The sequence below is a fragment of the Numida meleagris genome, chromosome 4 (assembly GCF_002078875.1).
Source record: "Numida meleagris isolate 19003 breed g44 Domestic line chromosome 4, NumMel1.0, whole genome shotgun sequence".
In the NCBI taxonomy this organism is placed as follows: domain Eukaryota; kingdom Metazoa; phylum Chordata; class Aves; order Galliformes; family Numididae; genus Numida; species Numida meleagris.
The window spans coordinates 50,290,586-50,312,525 of NC_034412.1; the positions used below are offsets into that span (position 1 = coordinate 50,290,586).

Below are 21,940 nucleotides of genomic sequence, written 5' to 3' on the forward strand. Positions count from 1 at the left end.
GACAGAAATGGTCATGGACCAGCAAAACACTGAGACAGAAATAAGAGTATTTTTTTGTCATACATAAAAATCCAACTGTGCTCCTGAAGGTTAAAGGACTCGCAGTACTAGTGGCTCTCTGCTTATCTCTGTTTTGTAAGAGCATTTCAAGTTTCTTGTCAGCTGCACAGGGTTGTAGGCAGCCTCAGCCTGGCTCTTGGATTGTTGCCTTAGAATTACTGAGACTGCTTTGCTTATGTCAAATAATGCTTTAACTGCATTTATTTTTTTAATAAGTATTCAGTTAAGCCATAAATGAAAATAACCCAGAAATCCCCAGTTTCCTCTTGTCTTATTAGTCCCTTATTCCCCCTTTTGCACTTCAAGGATTTCTTAGTGCTTGATACAGCCTTGCAATAATGCACTTGTGTTCGGATGTGTGGACATTCCAGGTGCTTAAAGCCATCCACATGTGAGTAAACCAGCTGGACAGAGGGGAGGCTGGCCAAGCGCTGCATTCACGGTGCCAGTTGTGTGCTCAACAGCATGGCAAGCCTGGGAATGGCCATGCCAGGAAGTGACTGAAGTAGTTAAGAGACAACGTGATGTTCAGCAACAGTACTGAGCAGTTTCCCACCACCCAGAACAGAGCCAGGCGCGTAAGCTTCTAATGGTGTATGCAGAATGTCATTGAAGGGTGACACTGCTCACTGACCCAGTCTCAATCCCGGTGATATGTCTGAAGATGACTCCATCTTTGTCAGTTAAGCCCTTTGGACTGTAAGCAATTCATGTCAGGTTATTCCTATATATGAGGAAATGAGATACCATGAGCTTGCAAGGCTTCTATTGTGGCTTATGTAGTAGGGGTTTGATACACAACTTAAAATTTGATGAAGCTAGCTATGTGTACAGCAGTAGATAGTAAATAAAAGCATATTCTACAGCTGACTGTCTTCTGTAGCAGAAGATGACTGCTCAGGGCATCATGATTTTTCATGAGCAAACATGAACAACTGTTTGTGTCCATCTTGTACAAAGAGTAGGAGGTTCTGAAGTCTTGCGGTGGCTAACTTTCTTCCTCTATTTGATCTCTTAAAATCACTCATTTATTGTTGTGTTCAAATTTTGGAGGTTTTTGAATGAACTACTAAAAGTACGTTACATCAAGACTGTGCACCTGTTGGATATGAGGAAAAATTCAGATTGGATATTAGGAAAAATTTATTCTCCGAAGGAGTGGTGAGGCATAGGAATAGGCTGCCCAGGGAGGTGTTGGAGTCACCGTCCCTGGAGGTGCTCACAAAAAGAGTAGATGTGGCACTGAGTGACGTAGTGGGCATGGTGGGGATGGGTTGTTGGTTGGACTTGATGATCTTAGAGGTCTTTCCAACCTTAACAATTCTATATATCTGAAGGAGCTGATATAGTTTAGATGGCACAAGCAGGAAAACACCAGTGAAGCCAATGGAATTGCTTTTGCATAGTTGCAACATAATATGATTTTCTGTTGGTAAAATGGTTAATACATGTGGAGTTTGATAGTTCTTTTCATCTCCCTGTTTTTATGTCTTGTCTGAACTTGAGCATGTCGGTGGATTTGTGCTTTTCCTGAGGTGTGCAAATGCCTTTCAGCACTGAGAGTACAAGTCTCTGCACAGAGCTGGGTTTACATATATAGTATAGAAGCTTGTGACCCTTAATAAACATCATTGCTGGTTTTAAAGAAAAGCAGCAGTATCAGTTGGTGAGTAGTTGATTTGAATTAGCTGTGCAGAGATCATTTGGCTTTTGTTTTAATTTATTGGTCAGATCAAAAGAAAAAAATAACCACCACTCCCTCCTCTTCTAATGACGTGGTTAGTGTGACTTGAAACCAGATTTTCCATTTAGTATCCAAACAAAAAAATTAGACCCAAGCTCACAAATAAATGCAGTAACATTGCTCCAAGCTTGTAAGCTTGAGTGAGAGAAAATAGCAAAGATGGATGTCAGGAGATTTGGGCAGGAAAAACAGATTGTTTGAATGTGGCCCTGTGGAGTTATGACTGGCAGTGGGCTCGCTAACTGAGACTGCCAGATATATTTGTCTGCTGCCTGTAAATCCTGTGCAGAAGCAAACATGGGATAAGGTGGTAGTGGAGGCAGGGGGGTGTCAGTATCTGTAGAAGAGCAAAAACACCAGCTAGAACCTGAAGTAAGATTGCTGTCATTAGTGATGTTCAGCCTCAGAGGGTAAGAGTTGGAAGTAAAAACAAAAGGAAACCAAATAAAACTAACTGGCCGTGAGGTGTAGCCTGAAAAACATCCAAGCTTTGATAAAGTTGTTACTGATGCTTGCAATAGTGTGGTGTGGGATTGAAAGGTACCCAGCACATGAACGGAAATGGAGGAGGCAAGCTCAGAAGAGGAATAAAGAACATGCAAAGACCTGCCAGGACAGATAGAGAGAGGAAACTTCTCTGTGCAGTGTATCCTGCAGCAGAAAGTCAAATGCGGAAGTGCAAACTGTTGTGCCTTCCAGTGAAAATGGGCTGGATGCTTTACCCATCTACTGCAGGCAGTGGGACTATGCCAGCTCAAACTCATTGCTGAGAACTATTTGTAGAGGAAGAAAAGCTATAACAGCAGTTGTTTCACAGCGTGCTGATTAGCTGACAGTGCAGCTCCAAAACTTGTGAGATAGAGACAGCGCTGCTCTTAGGCAGTGGTCGGGAACAGTGGCTTTCTGGAGGTACTGAGCTTGTGAGCACAAGGAAGTGCCACTGCACTGTTGTGTTCCGGCACTGGTGGATGGGTTTTTGTAGAAACTATTCCCGATAGATGGTGGTGTCCAAAGCATCAAAGTTTGCTACAGCCACTAGTTCGTTGAATTTGATGTTTGGACTAGATGGTCTTAGTGGTCTTTCCCAAACTTAATGATTCTATGATTCTGTAATTTTGTGTATGTCTGTGTACAAGAATAGGTATCTGGATATGCACTCAGGAATATGTATAGAGATATCAATGTATATTATTTTCTTCTGTGTATTTAAGTGTGGAAGGGTGCTCTTTTTTCTTTGTCACTAAGATGATCAGAGGGCTGGAGCACTTCTCCTGTGAAGAAAGGTTGAGGGAACTGGGCTTGTTTAGCTTGGAGAAGAGAAGGCTCTGGGGAGACCTCATTGTGGCCTTCCAGTGCTTGAAGGGAGCGTATAAACAGGAGGTGGTATGACTGTTTACATGGGTGGATAGTGAAAGGACAAGGGGGAATGGTTTTAAACTGAGACAGGGGAAGTTTAAGTTAGATGTTAGGAGGAAGTTTTTCACTCAGAGGGTGGTGACGCACTGGAACAGGTTGCTCGAGGAGGTTGCGGATGCCCCATCCCTGGAGGCATTCAAGTCCAGGCTGGATGTGGCTCTGGGCAGCCTGGACTAGTGGTTGGCAACCTTGCACTCAGCAGAGGGCTTGAAACTAGATGATCGTTATTGTCCTTTTCAACCCAGGCCATTCTATGGTTTTCTGGCTTAACTCATGGGTGCTACTGGTCAGGTGAAGGCCACTAGGCAGAAATCGTTGTGCTGTCAAAGTCAAGACACTGTCCAGGAGCCCCAGGTTGTCTTTCTCTGAATCACTGCAAAATTTGCACTTCTAGGGCTAAAATCAATGTCTGATTCACAGAAATAGGGAGCTGGGTATGTACTCACAACCTTCACACTCACTCTGTGTTATTGTGTAGCAGAAGCAGACATGCAGTTGTAATGTGATGTTAGGTTCTGAAGACCATGTTGCCTAAATATCTTATTTCTTTGTTTCCAAGATGCTGTTAATGTAATTGTTGCCTTAACTGTACTGGGAAATTCATTGTTTGTTTTTGTTTTGTTTTGTTTTGTTTTTAATTTTCTTTAAAAGGCTATTTTTGCTTTGTGAAACATGGCTGTCATTTATTTTACCAAGCTATGTTTGGTAGTCAACAAATAAGGATGGAATCCTCTTCCATTAAGGAACTGGTCTTGGAGATGATAAACTTTTTGGAGGGAATGGAAAGGAATGACCCTTTCAGTCTGGAGAAGAGGAGGCTCAGGGGAGACCTTATCACTCTCTATAACTACCTGAAGGGAGATTGTAGTGAGCTGGGGGTCAGCCTCTTCTCTCTTGTAACTAGTGACAGGACGAGGGGGAATGGCCTCAAGTTGCACCAGGGGAGATTTAGGCTGGACATAAGGAAATACTGCTTTTCTGAAAGAGTGGTCAGGCGCTGGAACGGGCTGCCCAGGGAGGTGGTGGAGTCACCGTCCCTGGAGGTGTTCAAGAAACGTTTAGATATAGCGTTGAGAGACATGGTTTAGTGGGGTTATTGGTGGTAGGTGGATGGTTGGACTAGGTGATCTTGTAGGTCTTTTCCAACCTAGCTAATTCTGTGATTCTATGATTCTTTGTCTCTGCTTAATCTGTGGTCAACAATGGTTTGTTAATGTTGGCCATTGCTTAGCATCCTTGGGGGGAATTTGCCCCCCCCCCTTTATAAATGTTGCTGATGGAAAGGAAGGATGAGCCCCAGCTAGGCTGCCACAGCTGTGCAGAGCTGCCTGCACAAGGCAATGAATGACCAGCACCGTCTCACATCACTGCCTTTTTTCTCATAAAAGAACATCTTTACGTTTACTGTTTGTTGTTGGTTTTTTTTTTTTTTTTTTTTTTTTGTTAAAAGTTCACTTATTCAAGTCTGTGGGGTTGTTTTCTTAACACTAGAATCCCATTTACCTTCTGTCATGCTTTTCAAAGTTCTTGTGCTAGCTACTAAGCCCTCTAAAATACATAACTTGGGAGCACGTTAGGGTTATCTTTTTAGTGAAATAGATATATATTTAAATAATGCAGGCAATCATTGTCAGCACGTGTGGCAGATACAAAACTGTCCTTCGCTACTTAGCTGGTGACACTTTGGAGCCAGCACCATGCGCTCTCAGTGGCAGTATGCAGAGATATTTGCAAAGGCTCCCGGCAGCCCTTGCCTCCTGTTGTGTTGCTGCTTTTTTGGAGCTGTGAATGGATTGCATTTTCTCGTCTTCCTGCCATACTTTCTTGTCATTTGCCTGCTGTGTTAGCCCCTTGTCCTTTTTTTCTCCATGCTGCCCTCTCCTTTCTGGATCCAGTCTTGGTGCTGCCTCCACTGTGGGAATGCCCTGATTTCCCATGTGTACAGCTTCTCATAGCACCTGGATTTGCATTTCTGAACAACTGAGAAAATAAAATCAAGAAATTCACTCAATATTTAACCACAGTGTATAGTACAGCAAGGCTGAGGGATAAGAACTGGTGAACACACTGTGAATACCGCTAAGAAAAATGATCCCAATCCTTTGCCCTGGTAGAAATTTGATCAGATTCTGCAAATCTAGATGAAAAGCTCAAGCTGTCCTTAGCAGACCTCAGGCAGGATGGCTGTATTTTGCATAGTCTGCAGTAACACTGAGAGTATTCTTTTCACGGTGCAGTCCTTCACTCTACATTTATACCCAAAACTTTGAGACAGTTGCCTGCATTATATGGCGCATCCACTTAGATGAATACTGTAGTTATTATTTCTGTATAGCTCACAATCACCTTATAGACAGATACTGTAGAGAGGATGCAAAGTGATATTCTCTAGCACGGTGACTTTTTAAGTGTATAATTATACTGTAGTCATTTGAAATCAAGAGTAATAGACAGTGTTGACTATCATTTACCAGACATTTTCAGTTTTTGTAAAATAATCTTGGTAAATTTTCTGCCTAGCATGGATAGCTGGGAAAGTGATTCACAGACCTTATGAAACTTCCTGTCATTACAGTACTAAAATACCAATTTTCATGGTTTATTCAGCTCCTCTAATGGCTAAGGTTTCTACTCAAAACCTGAAGATCAATGGAACATATATGGAACAGGCTGCTCGGGGAGGTGGTGGAGTCACTGTCCCTGGAGGTGTTCAGGAACCGTGGAGATGTGGCACTGAGGGACATGGTCAGTGGGCATGGTGGGGATGGGTTGGTGGTTGGACTTTGCTATCTAAGAGGTCTTTTTCATCCTTAATGATTCTTTAAAAAAAAAAATAGCAAAAATCCTTATCTGTTAGAGTTTGGATGCTCTCTTTGTTGTGTCTACTTTTTGCTTCAGGTGCATAGTAAGGCTCTATGAAGAAAATAATTCCAGGCTCAATCACTTGAACAAAGAGCAAGGTTTTGGTCCACCACAGACCTGTGAGGTCAGGGGTTGTGCTTCACATTTGCACAGTGAGGGTGGAAAGCAGAGCCCCAGCAAACATGCATGCCATCGACCCTGGAATGGCCTTCCTCTTCTTCCTCTGCACCTGTGAGCATACGAAGAATTCACTTGAATTCATGGGTACCTGAGAAGAGAGTCTGTGGTTCTTGGTTCTTTTTGGATTTGTTGTGTTATATATTTTTTTCTTTTATGCAGGCTTATATCCGATGAAATCTCCCAGTTTTACTTTAATTGCTGTTGGCAACATGTGGTCGCTGATAAAAAACATATTTTCTGTCGAGATTGCATTCATCAGTTGGGCTAATTTTTCCTGGCCCTCCACCCATCAGAGCTTCTTTGGAAAGGGAAACAGCAGCTTGTGGGTTAGCAAATGCCAGGCAACTGAACAAAATGAGAGAGAGGGAGAGGGAGGAAAAAACAACTCAGAAGTCTGTTGCAAAGCATTTGTACAAAAAGTCTTGGAAGGATTTCTTTTTAGCCCGTAGCCCTGTCTATCTGGTGAATGCTTAGGTGGTGGTATATAGAATGTGTTGCCCTTGGGACCTTACGGCCTTTGCAGAATTCATACTCCAATCTTGTAATGGATCATTTGCAAAATCATTGCAAAGACAGCTTGCTTATATTGTCACCGTGCCAGCACCAGAAGCTCGCTGGGTATTTTTGTCTTGGCAGATGCACATTCTGTTGTAAAGGTCTGTTCATCTTGTGCCTTCCTTGTTCTCAGGTAATGCTCAGCACATTCATGCAGAAGGAGATTTTTGATAGCTTGTATTATGATATTTTTTTTCCTTGGGAAAAAAGAGGGGAATGGAAGTCCGACGCAACTGGTGCTGTACAGTTGTTGGTCAGCGCTTTCCCAGATGGATTGCTCTGAGCTTTCAAAGACATTTGTGTGGATGCTGGGGGTGACCCTGTGTGCACGGGATCCAAATGGAAAAGATGATGAGAGGAGGAAGGGTTGGTGGGGAGGCTCCCTGTCACTTACAGGGTGTTGCTGTGCCGTTTTTCAAAACCACCTTGGGTTCTTGAGAAATTATTCTTGAGTCAAAAGAAGGGGAGGGGGGAAAGAAGTTTCAAAAAATTGATTAGCATTAGTTTTGAAGCTATGCTGAAATGTTTGCAGGGTTTGCATGCTGGTCTCCATATGTCTCTTTTCAATTCCATGTGCTGGAAGAAAAAAATGGCAATGTGTAAAGTGATTTGTTAAAATTGTAGAAATGAAAGTGCTATGCTGTGCTGCGCTGGAGAGCAGCGACCTTCCAGTCCTGTCCTTAAAAGAGAGCTTTGAAGGACTTGTGCCAAAGTCCCTAGCATGAGAATAATTAGTAGTGCTTTGATGTGAAGCTGAGTTTCCCTGTTTTCTTCTGGACTGAGGAATGCAAGAGACAGGGTAGTTTGGTTATCACGTCACTCAGACCACTTCTGCAAGAATGAGGGCCGAGGCACATAGTGGCATCCTTCCTTCAGGAGAGATTTCCCAACAATTCATCCCATTTTTTCTTCCAGTACTAGTTTTTCATTTCTAAATCCAGATAGAATAAACACTGTGCTAATCCAAGTCCCTTTATCCACAATTCGATGCTTTTGTCTTCCGAAGTGAATGGCAAAACTCCCATTGACTTTAGCGAGGGTAGCACTGGGCCATCTGTCTCTGCTTCTCCTACGGGGACACGCACAGCCGCATGCACACACGTGTGTGTTCACCCATACACAGGGGTTTTCATAAAGCAGAGGCGCTCGGCACAATATTGCTTGTATTTCCTGAATGGATTTATAATCCATCCAATACGGTACATTTTGAATGTGTTACAAAAAGGACAGATTTACAGGAGACAATCTGCCTTCGTGATGATTGCATATTGTGGCATTTCTAGTCCATATGGATCAGTAAGACTTGGATAGCAGGCATTTGACCTTCAAAATCATGCAAATGTGAAACCAGACTTCCATTTTTTTTACAGCTGGCAAAGTCACAGTGTGGCTTCTTCATCTTATTTGGGAGGCATTGATTAAAATACAACTTGACTTTAGGAATTATTGAGATTTTTCTTACTGCCTTTTTGCAGAACAGTGGCTCGAGATCTTTCTCCCTTCTTCCTCACCCCTTCTGGCAAAACTTCACTCATTAACACCTATGACTCAATTGATCATTTAAGAGAGAAGCTGCTAATTTAGAGCCATGGGCGAGCTACAAACAAGACTTTAAACCTTTTTGCTCACGCCATAGCTAATCTGTGATAATAACTCCTGAAAGCCTTTGAAAAGGTCTGAGTGTGGCTTTCTGTCAGCCGCATTAGGAAACTGTACATTTTCTCACTAAGAAACCTTGATTGTGCCAGATCCAATCAGACTGCTTGTACGGCGGTATTAATCTTCTTGCTTTACGGTATAATAACTCACTGAGATTGTAGGGATGGCATCATTAAAAGAGAGGCTGGGTCTCGCTGTGATAAATGTGTGCCAGTGCAAAACTGCAGGTTTGGGTTTGCTTGTAGTGAGTGTGTTGCTTTTGTTGTTTTCTGAGCAGAGTACAGTTAAGTACAGCTAATCTTTGTGTAGTATTTTGACTAGAGCCGTGAGAGAATTTGCTTGTGCATTCTTAGTTCCCATATACTTCAGCAGATACATGTGTAGTCCTAGGTGAGGAGAATATGTATCTAGACATGGGGTGAAGGGAGAGAGAAAGATGTGGAAAAGAGTGAGTTTAGTTTTTCTAGTTTCCTACATGGTTCTTCTTTGTAGTTTTTGGTAATAAGTTCCTCGAGTTCCCTTTTTTGATGGTTTTGGCTTTTTATTTGTTTGTTAGCTTCCAGTATTGATGTATCTACAGGAAGCCACCTATAAACACTTCACACTACTGCAGAGCATTTTCTCACCTACAGCCTATCACAAAAGTCTCGTTCCACTTCATGAATGTTGAAAACCAACTGCTGTTTTGTGTGTGTTATCCTTTCAGCCAGTTCTGCTGTTGGCACAGTATTTTACCTCTCTGCTTGTAGTTACCAAGGCCCAAGCCAAGGCCACTTTTCCCCCCATGTGTGCGCTGGATTCAGCTGTTCCATAGCGCAGTTAATGACTAAGTGAAGCAATAGTTTCTGCACACGCCCATCTGCTGCAATGGCTAATGAGCTAAAGTTGCGTCAGAGGAGGTTCAAGTTGGATATTAGGGAAGATTTCTTCTCAGAAAAAGTGGTGAGGCAGTGGCACAGGCTGCCCAGGGAGGTGGTGCAGTGACCGTCCCTGGAGGTGTTCGAGAACTGTGGAGATGTGGCACTGAGGGACATGGTTGGTGGGATAGGTTGGGGTCGGACTTGATGACCTTAGAAGTCTTTTCCAACCTTAATGTTTCTGTGATTCTAACAAGCCCATTAGTGGCCGATGCCATGCTTTATTGCTGGTAGTTGAGGTCCCTCACCTAAAGTCATAGCCCTCATTCTGCTGAGTTGTAGAATGGTGGTCAGAGAGCCCTGGTGGAGCTGGTTCTGCAAACCAGGCTGCAGACAGTATGTTCAAGGGTAGGTAAAAAGAGAAAGGATTTTCTGCTCCCTAGTTTAGTTTTTTCTTAAAAAAAAAAAAATACTCTGTTTCTTTAGTTTTAAAATTAACTCATGGACAGAAGTTTCTGAAGTTTCTGTAATTTAGTGGCCATATGCCACAGAACTGTTTCCTGCTGTGAAATCTGTCACGGACAAAGAATTGAAAACAGAAGGAAAACCTACACTAATATCACCAGCTCCATTGGAAAAGAAAGGAGGAATCTTAGTCTCTGGACACTGCAGTCAAAAGCAATAATTAAGGCCAATGTCTGACTTTTCTTTCAAGTGCCCCATTTAATGACAGTGTCTTTTCTCAGCACGAGCAGAGGACTGGGTCCAAATAATGCTGTCATCTTGTTTGCTCCCTGTAAACAAAACAGCTCTGCAATATAAGCAGCAAATAGCCAAAGCCTGCATCCTTCTACTGACTTGATGAGATTTGGGATCTTCCCTTCAATGTGAGATCCCCTCGCACCATCTTGGCAAACCAAAAGGAAGAGCTTTTCCCTCCCAGTGTACAGACCTTAATCCCAGTGTGGTACGTGCTGTGTTTTGTGAGGTGAGCAAGTAAAAATAAGAATTAATCACTGTGAATAGCACGAATGATCATAGATTATTAGAAACAGTGGCAGCATGATGTAGAATAATAAGGCATTTTTGTGCCTCCCAGTTTTGAAACAGCCATTGTCTGCTGGAGTCTGGGATGCCTAGGAAGCCTGGAGTTGCTTTGTTTCCTTAATGATGCATTTCTTTTCCTTTTCTTCCAAGTAATTTTGACAAAAGTGGAGAAGATTGGGTGCATTTGTTTGTTTGTTTTTAGTTTTGTAAAGTCTCTTGTTCTAGAAGATGCTACAATAGTATACCTGGACAATAAATGGGGAAAACATATAGGAAAATCTTCATTTTCTTTGTTATGCCATATTCTGAATGGCACAATCAAACTTTGTCATGGATTGAAGCAAAACCTTTTTGCTTAGTGCTGCCCAGAAACTGAGGATGCTGTGATGCTCTCTGCTGCTCTGCCTTGTCAGATCAGCCACCCTGGGCTCCAGGCAGTGGGCTGGCTTGGCTCTGCTGGACCAGTCCATTTGCATGGGACAGGAGCCCAAGAAGCAATTTCCCAGCTCATCAGCGTCAGCACTGGGCAGAATGGCAAGCAGGCAGCAGTTGGTCCTCTGTGCTCAGTTGCAAGCAGGAGTGTAAAGATATGCAGTGGGAAGCAAGTCCTCTGCCCCTTCATGCCACGTATGGAAATGACGAAGGACAATGCCATCGTTAAACTGTAAGGAACTGTCCATCCTCTGATTCATGCAATGCCAGACACATGGCAGCACTTGACAAATTATACATTAAACTGGTAATTAGAGAGAGCAAGTAAATAAGAGCTTTTACAGTGAATATTCAATCTTCAGATACCCAGTGTCGCATGCAGGGCGGTCTGTTATTATTAGTTACTACTGGTAAAGCAGCAGACCTTAAAGAGAATCATATTTGCTGGAACATGTTTGTCAGGAAGCCAGCTTTTCTTTTAGAATGGCTTTTATTCTTCCTAAAGCACTTTGTGCTACAGCTACTTTTGTTTAACTCATGCTCTTCCTGCCTCTCCTGAAATTGAGAGGAAAGCCAGCTCTCCCTGAGGCCTGCTGGTGTGCTGGGTGCTGCTGGAACTTGAGTTCTGTGTGATGCTGGGCTGCATTCTTGTAATAGAAGCAGAGAAGCTGCATAGGGTAGGGTGAAGAGTCAGGTTTTGGCAGCCTAGAGAGACTCTGAAAAAAGCACCTGCCCTCATTTCTAAAAAATGTAACCATCACTGGCATGGGGTGGAACTCACTTTAACAGGGAGAATAAAAATGAAAGTCACAGTGAAGTGAATTTGCTTGATCTGAAGTTCTTTTGTCGTTTTGAGAAGTGATATATTGTCAAAACATGCTAAACGTTTCGGTTATTATAAGTTATCGCTTTGTGACAGGAAGCTATTCTGTCAGAATATTTTTGACCAGCTCTACTAACATCATGAAACTGGGCAAATCTGAAAAGACCCAAATGATTTCCATAAAACACATTTTCCAAAAAGTCTGAGGTCAGGTTTTCCAGTGGTTGGCATAAAGTGCTGCGTCTCATAGCCATAGAGGAGCTCATTCCCATCTTAGAATCATAGAACCATTAAGGCTGGAAAAGACCTCTAAGATCACCAGGTCCAACCCCAACCCATCCCCACCATGCCCACTGACCACGTCCCTCAGTGCCACATCCACACGGTTCTTGAACACCTCCAGGGATGGTGACTCCACCACCTCCCTGGGCAGCCTGTGCCAATGCCTCACCACTCTTTCTAAGAAGAAATGTTTCCTAATATCCAACTTGAACCTCCACTGGTGCAACTTAAGCACCAGACCTCAAAGATCTTCATTCAATATATCAAGTTATTGTTAACTTCTGTGGGAAAAGTGCTTAGCTATGAGATAAATCTTATCTGAACCTTCCCAGCACCATTCTTATCTGCCCTACCCATTTTTTAATATATATTGCATTTATCGATATTTCTTCTCTTCTATTTCTAGCAACTTTCCAGCAGGAATAAGATTACTCTAGTGGATCTCCCGGTGTTTCTCCCCTGCACAACCCTCCTTAATCCTCAAAATGCTTTCAGAAGGGATAATGGACTCCCTTGCTTTGCCACCAAGGACTGAGAGGCACCAGGATGTCACTTGCCATACCACAGCAGGATCAGCCAGCATTTCTATCACCTGTCACTTATGTTTACTTTCCCTTAAGTCTAAAGATGTTCCTTTATTCCTATTTGGCACAGATTCAGGTTGGTTCCTGGTATGGCTATTTCCATCCAGCACTCCCTGTGGCGTCTCCTGACAGAGGCTGACAGTGAACTCTGTATCTGATGACACTGATCAAAGGCACTGACTTCACAGGGCTGTGAATCAAGGGCTCATACGAGCAGGGACATCCAGGAGCGCTTCTGAATTTCACACTGTGACATTATGTTTGGAACAGGTGCTGTGATACAGAAGGTAAAGCAAACTGTGAAGTGTGCAGTGTATTGTGATACAGGAACTCCTTTGCGGAGGTAATTTACACAGTCTGAGTGGCAGGCTACGCTGATAGTTCTGTCTCATGGTATCCAATTAGTCTAGTAAACAACTGATTTTAACTTTAGCTGCTCAATATATTGAAGTATTTTTAAGGGTTGGAATGTTCTAGAGATGTTTCTGTGGCTTTGTTTGGCAAGCAGGGAAACTCAGAGGCTGTGCTCTTGCTTCTAAAGCCATCTCAGACATTATTTGAAAGAGGTGTGTTGTAATAGGATCCTTTTAGCGCTTAGAATTTGAGACTTGGTGATGTTAAAAGCAAAATGGAGACAAGATCAGTAAGCTCACAGCAAGCCAAATATCAGCGTGTGGACTCTGAGGACACTTGGGGTGAGCTCTGTAGCATTTCATGCTAGACAACTTCTCAGGAAAAAAATGCAGAGGTAAGAGAAGTTAAAAGTGGATGTGAGCATGAAAGTTGCCTGAGGAGTTTGTGTTATCAGTAGCATAACAAGACGGAGTATAACCTTGGACTTAAGCTATAAAAAGTGAAATATATTACAAGTCAAGCACCTCCGAATATTGACGAGAATCAGGTAGATTTTGTGTTTCTTACCGCTTCAGACCAGATGCTTATCCTCTTTCCCAAAGCACAATATACTATGCTTTAGCAGTCTGCTTCGACTAAAATTCTGTCTTTTTTGGTCTTTAAAGATCAGCCCCATCTGTCCCTTTCTCAAGTCACCTGAGAGATCTAAGCATTCTGTTGACATTAATTGAGAAGTGATTATTTGAGCACTGGGTGTGTAGTCTCCTGAAGGAGTATTTTGCACTGCGTTTTGGACAACAATAGCAACTTAAATCCAGCTTGTACTCTTTTTGTTTGTATTACTGGTAAGTATTTAGTGACATTAGTTTCAGGCAGATAAACTAGGCTGCTCCTATGTATGATGCTTAACAAACAGTGTGGGTTAAAGTGTTAGCTGGACCATAAGGGAAAGAAAGGAACAAGTTGTGGGTTTAGGGTTTTTTTGAGGGTTTTTTTTTTCTCATTTTTTTTTAGTGCTTTACTCTTCCTTCTGGTGGGCAAAATCTACCTTGGCAGATTTGAAGTTCTTCTGGTTTAGCAAGTGCATGTTACGCTGTGAGTGGTGAAGTTTCCATGGAAATCCTGCATTTCTGTCAGGTTCTGAAAAGGCTCCACGTGCAATCTGGATTTTAGAATAATTGTTATCTTGCATTATTTATTTATTTATTTATTTATTTATGCTACTTTTTGATAGAATTGGCCTGTTACAAGTCACAGAAGAGTGGTTTCTTAAACGAGCAGGCTCCCTGGTGGAGTTGTCCAATCCATCTGGAATGTGGGATAATGCATGCCTAAGAATGCTTCTACTGAAGCATTCCATAAGCCAGAACTTCAGTTAGTCTAGCAAGGTGCAACTCTACCAGTGTGACAGGATAGCTAAAAAAGCCAGCTTGTTCCCAGTGCCTATTTTCATAGTTCTACCCAGCAACTTACCATATCATGTTCTTCAAAAATTATGCATTGGGAACAAGTGACAAGTCCGACAGACAGCTAATGTGCTGGTAGGTTTGTTTACCTGTTGCATTTTCTATGTGGATGAACCTTTGACATTTCATTTCATTTTTATCCAACTTTATTGGCTAACTGCCTTTTAAAGCACAAAATGTTGATCCAAATGCACAGTGCTGAGTTGCTGCTTTTAAGCATTGTGGGGAAAAAGTATGTGCGTGCATGCAGGGTTTACTAACTTAGCATCAGCTGGATAGAAGCATTGATCAGGCTTATTACTGACTTTTTTAAAGGCTATCTCTGCTAAGAAGTCTGTCCTCTGTTAAGGTGATAACTGTCCAAATTTTTTTTTGGTGAGTGTATCTTCTTCATGTAGATAAACTTGAAGGCGTTTTAAAAGGTCACTGAAGGAGAAGCTGCTAGACTTGGATTGGTAATCTGCACTTCAGAATGTAAATATGTGTTTATGAACAGCTCCAGAGGAATCATTCAGTTCCAGTGGGTCGAAAATCTGCATTTTAAGAAGACCCTTAATATGTATTTACATAATCTGCATTTTAAAAAGTCCTTAATTACGTACTTACATGACAGATCATAACAGCTCTGAAGGACCCATTTCTTTCTACTGTTGCTCTTCTAATACGCTTCCATAAGGGATATTTTCCTTGTTCAAGTTAATGTTTGTGCATCTAAAGAGAAAGAGACTAGGACTGACAAAGTAGATTTGTCCTTAACAGCAGTAACGATGCTGCGCTTCAGCAGGAAGAGGCCGGATTCATGTCTATGGAATAGCTGCATTTCCAAAGTTTTCTTTAAATGCATCCTGCAGCTCGAATTTAGTTTGAGATTGATTGGATGTGGTGCAAGTACAACGTAAGTTGGAATGTGGTTACCACCATGTCCTACTGGAAGACTTGCATAGTTTAAGATCAGGTGAACATTATCTGATAGATTTATTTATTTATGTATTTATTCATCTCACTCTCCATGTCAGAGCTTTAATGCAAGCACAGTTACTTTCTGTGAGAAGAGACGAAATGATCTCAGGCAAATTTGTGTCCTGACTTACACTGACACAAAGCTGTTGTCTTGGATGTAATTATACCTTCAAACAAGATTGGGGATAGCGGTTAGGTCACAAAATACTGCCAGATGGTATCTGTAGGAGACTCTCCAGATCAACCTCAATCCCAAAGCAAACTACCAGTGGAAGTTTGCTGTGAGCCTCTTGGTAGATTGGAGCAGTTTTTGCTCAGTTTCCAGTGTTCAAGTAGAGTTTTTTCTCTTTGAGCTTTGTCAGGGCAAGGTCTGATGAAGGGCAAGACTGCGTTGTGGTGGGCTGGAAGACAAATTCTGAAAGGGACCACTCTTCCCAGGATTTTTTCCCTGTTCTCCTGGCTATTACTTCCTAAGTATTCTAATAACTCGAGTAAACTGCCGGGACAAACAACGCAGCTACAAATGCGTCTGGAGATTCTGCATCTGCCTGCCTTAATCAACTTCCTTCCCTGAATATGAATTGAAATAATGAGTCAATTAACGTTCTCAAATGCCAATGAGATGCAAAAGAGATTGGTGGAGGTGGTAGCAGTGCGATTCGGGAGCTGTTCCAGCGCCTGGATTTTAACAAGAATCACACACTGGACGCGCAACTGATTATTTATCACATAAAAACGTGCCTGCTTGGCACTGAGCCATGCTCACTCCGCCCCAGGTCACTCAGGGAAAAGATCGCCTTTTTAAGTCAGGCTATAAAACCTTAATTGTACAGGGCAGCATAATAACAAGACCTGACTCCTCTCAGTCCTATAGGCAGCCAGATAGGCTAAGACAAAAACCAAGTAAGCTGTTTGCCTTTCAAAGTGCCATAATTTGTAGCCCCCTGCAAGGAGGGAGTGTTCTGTCTTTGGGCTGAGTTCTCAGGACCCCTAATGCCTGTAAACAGGGCCTGCTGTAAGGTTTTTGCAGGGACTGAGGAAATGTTCCTGAGAAGATATTGCTCTGTGTTCATGCTGTTGGTACAATCATACCTCGGTGGCTGCTGGTCATCATTATCAGATGCACAGCACCTCCGGGCTGACCTGGTAGAGCCCTTTTCATCTATGGTTTTTCCCAGCCTTCTGCACAATGCAGGTGTCTTGGAGCCAGGTTTTTCTCAAAAAAATCATGGAAATTAAGTTTGGAAAAGATCATTAAGATTATCAAGTCCAACCCCAACCCATCCCCACCATTGCCCACCAACCATGTCCCTTAGTGCCACATCTCCACAGTTCTTGAACACCTCCAGGGGGATGGTGACTGTGCTACCTCCCTGGGCAGCCTGTACCAATGCCTCACCAATCTTTCAGCAAAGAAATGTTCCCTAATATCCAACCTGATCCCCCTCTGGCTGGGTGTTAGGAAAATGTTCTTCACCAGAGGGTGGTAGGCATGGAACAGACTCCCCAGGGCAGTGGTCATGACCCCAAGCTGCCAGAGTTCAAGAGCCTTTGAACACCAATCTCAGACATCGGGTTTGGATTTTGGGTGGTCCTGTGTGAAGCCAAGAGTTGGCCTCCATGATCCATGTCCTTTTCAGCTCAAGGCATTCTGTGGTTCTACGATACTTCTCATTTTGGTACATAGGAGTACTCTGCTGGAAGGGAGATGCTTGAACCTAGACAAATGTGGCATGGGAGAAGTGGCTTTTTCACAGCATCCATCTAGATGCAGGCAGTGCATGCCTTCTTTGTGCAAGGAGAGATCCCATGAAATGGTGTGGTGTGAAGTTAAAAAATAAATATATCTGTCTGGCCTGACATAGCCCTTTGTCGTTGTAGGTGTCCCTGTTTATTGCAGGAGAGTTGGACTAGATGACCTTTAAAAATCCCTTCTGACTCAAACGATTCTATGATTATTTATCTGTTGCTTCCCCATGAAATTACTCGAGACTTGTTAAAACTGTTCCCACTGAAACTGGAGGTGATCTTTCTACTGGCTTTAAAGGTGTCTCCTTAAAAAAGCACAAAACCAAACCAACAACAAAAAGCCCTGTGCATACTCGGTTCTGCTTATGACCTTGCTAAGGACTGTTGAATTCATCTTTGCAGCCTGTACAAATAATTTTGGTGAGTGCCTTGTCATCATTTTTTTCTTGGACTTCACCTTTGTTCAGGCAACATTTCAACACATCACACTTTACTCAGCCTCCCTTGTAAAGTATAAAAACTCTGTAGAAAAATACACAAAGAAATAACTCTGAAGAGCTGAAGATTTCCTTAAAAATTGGCTAGCAGAAGCAGACAGGAGCGATGTGTAGCCTGATTAAAATGTAATGCAGAAGGAAAATAGGAATCAGTTCTTTACACACAGCCAAATTGTATGTCCCCGTCATTATTTTGCATATGTCTGATTGTGATGGCATGCTAAAATGACTTGACCTTTTGTTCATTAAATGTTCTCCGATTCGTGCATTGACAAGCATTTCTGCAGACTGCATCCCTTGTGCCCTTTGCACCACACAGGGTGAGGTGCATCTGCAGGAAGCCTCTATCTTCTCCCACCTACGCTGCTACCAACTGAACACCAGTACCAGGTAGCATCAGCCCTGGGAACCGGTGAAGTTGGATCCGTGGGCACCAGCTGAGTGCTTTGTCCTGATGGCATTTGTTACTGACATTTTCTCTTCCTGTTGATGAACAGTTCCCCTAACCATCAACTCTGTGTCTTGGGGGTATAGGAACAGTTAAAGAAAGTCCTTTTGTGAGCATTATTGGATAATCTATATGAATAATTTGGGTACATGGTGAAACTAAATGCAGTTCAAGATTGCACGGTGATAAAATCCCCACGCTTGGTGCTAGACGAGTTCGTGGAGCTGCTCCTCAGTGCTATCATTCATCTCCTGGACAGGCTCCCCTTACAGATATACTTCTAGCGGATGACTGAGAAAAGCCCAGCGAGGAATTATTCCACTTGACAGCAGTGGCACAGCATCCAGGTAAATAAAGATCACAGTCTGGTTGAGAAATTAAGTTGGATTTCAGTCAGATCTAATCACAGTTACCTCACTGAAAAACTTTCCTGTCAGCGTGTGCAAGGAGTAGATACCATTCCTCCTTGTGGTGCTGTGTAAAGGAGGGTATGATCCTGTATCGCTGGTCTGGCAGGATAATGGTTATTCCCTGCAGCTGGCATAGAGTGTGCAAGGCATTGCTGCAAAACTACCCTTGGAAACTCCACTGAATAACTCCTGTTCAAAGGGCAAGATTGGAAGTGATTACATTGTCCATCTATTTGTAAGAAGGTTAGAAGCCCGGGAAGTCAGGCTGAGATGTTTGAATCACTTACAACTTCAGGCAGAAAATGAGAGAAATCTTCCCTAAGTGGGAAAACTGAACCTGGCTATCTCATCTGCAGCCCCTGTAATAATATCCTTAAAGCCTAGACCTGACCAGTGAAGGACCTCAGCACATGTGTGGTGCTTTGCAGTCACATCACCTGCTGGGTCAGTAGATGCTCTTCTTGCTCTCTCTGCCATCTGTTACTTCTCAATCCTTGCATTTAAAAGCAGGGCTGGTGCTGAAAGCTTATGTTCCTTGCAGTGAGGGAACTTTTGTGTGCCTGTGTGTGTATGGGCACAGAGATAGTTTGGTAGTGAAACTTCAAAGCTGTTCTGTTGAAAACACTGTTCTTCCGGAGTGCAATGCTTTGGTGCCTTGGCAGGGTAACATTTTCTAAATTTCAAGTCCTTAATGACTTAAAACATTCCTTAATGTCTTTTTGACTACTTGAGTGCCTTCTTGCTATTTAATCTTTTCCCGGTTAGAAGCATAATGTTTTCCCCTACCATTACTGTGTTATCTTCTACCTTAGGTACCACAGTATGACCTCTTAAATACAAGTAGGTCTCCCAGAAGTTCTAGTAGAACTGTCACAGCTTTCTACTTCCAGATTATTTCTTCAAGAAATAACTTTGGGTAAACTCACAGTTATAAGGAAGCAAATGTCCAGGTTGGCTTGATTCCAGCTTTGTCTTGCATCTCAACCAGCAACTGCTATCTCCTGGAGAATTGGGCAGCACAGAACCATCTGCAGAATCTGTCGTGGGTCACAATGACCCACTCTATGTGACATCTCAGCATGATTCCATCACACAGCGCATGTTGCTGGCTCCTAGCAGCAGTGTGTTTACTTCTCCTAATTCTACTTCTCCTATTTATCTGGGAAGACATATACACAATGTACTCATGCTCCTTTGATCACTGAAACTGGTTCAGAAATGGGGTGTGAGCCTGGGAACAGAACAGGTAAAAGCATTCTCTGGCTGCCCCCCACATTTTGTTTGTGATTCTTTCCAGCTTTCTCCCTAGTAAATAACAAACTGTATATGGAACACATTATTTCTGTCTGTCAGGAGGCACTGTCTAATTGCAGTGGGAAGCATAATGTTATTCTTTATCTTAACATTTATGAAGCAATTTGCTATAGAAATGGGGACTATGTGATGGTTTTTCAGATAGTGCATTGCATTGCTTGGAAATGCACACAATTTAAGAGCTGACAAATCCAATTCTGAGGCAGAGGAGGACCTTTGTGATATTTTGGCACTGTTTAAATATTCACTCATTCGCTTGCCCTGTCTGTGGAAATATGCTAATGGTTATTGCTGTAGCCTTTGAACTCGTAGGGCAGGTGAAGCCCAGAAAGCCACAGCAGCGTTGCCAGTGATCTTGATTGCAGCTGATGGATGCAAATTGCTTTGGCTTTGATATTTGTGTTTGATCTGAAATGTGCTCAGAGAGCAGGGTTTGTGTTAAAGCCACAATAGGATAAACCTCTGTTGAAGGAAGAAGAAGCAGAGCAGCACTTCACCAGCACCTGCCTGTGGCAGTGAGCAAAGGCTACGCTCTCTAATACCAACACAAAATCAAAAGACAACAGGCTGTCATAGTGCAGTTTGTTGAGCAGTTTGTTGATGAGTTGATGGCTGGACTGACAGGTTGATGGTTGGACTAGCTGATATTAGTGTTTTTTTCCAACCTTAATGATTCTATGACTCTGTGATTCTATGATCAGGTGAACTTTGGTTACCGAGGCAAAACTGGATTGCTGATTCTAGTTACAGTAAACAGAGAAACAGAAGACAGGCAGCCTGTGAAGCTAGGAGAGCAATCTGCTTAACTCCTCACCTTCTGCATCCATCTTCCATCCATTCTCCATCCTTCTTGGCCTTTGCAACAGGTGAAGAGCCTAAGCTGTTCTATGGAGATGTTCTGCTAGGTGTTAAAGGGAGTTGGGCCTTGCTGTCAATCTGCAAGCAACAGAACCCAGAAGTGTGATGCCTTTGCCCTCACCCATCTGATTCACCTCATGCCTTTATCCTTCAGATGGTGCAGCTTTCTTCTGCCTTCCCTGCTTAAATCTTGATCCTTGAAATATCTTTTAGAAATGCACTTTTGATACCCAGCAGCAAGAGGTGTTATTTTTACCAGGATGGATTTTCTGTCTGGTTTTCCCCTGTGCCTCCACGTGTTATTACAAGGTGGAGTAAGTGATACACTCTGCTGCAGCTCAGTGGATTAGCCATTGACCTTTTGCTTGGGATTTCTCTTTGATTTAGCCTTTGTGCAAAGTAGAAGTGCAGATACTTGTTTTGTACTCTTTGGGTGAGCAGAGCAACTGACAAATTTCTGCAGAATACCCAAGTGCCCTCTTTTGAATTGCTGCTTTTTCTTGATGGCCTATCATAGAATCACAGAATTGTTTGCATTGGAAGGGACCCTTAAAGGCCACCTAGTCCAACTCCCCTACAATGAACAGAGATACCCACACCTACATCAGGTGCTCAGAGTCCCATCCAGCCTGACCTTGAGTGTCTCTAGAGACAGGACTTCCACCACCACCCTGAGCAACTATGCCAGCATGTCACCATTCTTACTGTAAAAACATTTTCCTATGTTTTGTCATGGTGTGTCTTTTTCCTGAGCGTTGAGATAGTTTAGCCAGGGCAAGATGAGGAAGCGGCGTTCGAGGGATCCTGGAGAGCAGTCTGCTTGCTGAAAGGAAGATGGGAGCAGGTTTGCATTATTAATTATTTTGCCCTGCTGGTCTGTGCATCAGTTACTGACACTTTGCACTGTCAATACCAGCCTGTAACACAGTGTTGCAGATGACAAGGTAATTTTCTGCAACTACAAGTCCTGTTAGCCAGAGGATCAAAGTCTCTTGAGGAGAAAGGGGTGCACTTTAAAGCTGTCAGATGCAATCAGAATAACCTTGCTTATCATACAGATTTTTTTTTACTTCATTCAAAGGCTAAAGACAAACTCTTGAAAGAAATGATTATGAAAGCCATACTCTTTACTGCAGGCATTTGTTGTGGTTTTGTTGTTTTTCGTTGTTGGGTTTTTTTTTCCCCTCTCTTTTTGCAATGGAACACTGAAGGGAAATGCATGAAGGAATGAAGCCTCTGCAGAGGATGGAGGGCATGCAGCAGTGTGGCCTTGCAGACTCTGTGGCACCTTGCACACACAGAGCTTGGTGAACCTGCTGGTTTGGGCTGCTGACTTTCTCACAGTAGACCCGTGAAACCAGAAACACATGCAGGAACTTCTGC

The 21,940-nt window shown here is 42.8% G+C and overlaps 2 long non-coding RNA genes across 26 annotated transcripts in view; one reads left to right on the forward strand and one right to left on the reverse strand.

The window, feature by feature from the left end:
* LOC110397877 overlaps window positions 1-19,421 on the reverse strand; it is a 38,614-nt gene extending 19,193 nt beyond the window's left edge. The window contains exon 1 of the long non-coding RNA XR_002438057.1: window positions 19,312-19,421. This is a non-coding gene — a long non-coding RNA (uncharacterized LOC110397877). The remainder of the gene's footprint in view (window positions 1-19,311) is intronic.
* Window positions 1-21,940, forward strand: part of LOC110397876 — a 295,332-nt gene that overhangs the window by 178,290 nt on the left and 95,102 nt on the right. The window lies entirely within an intron of this gene.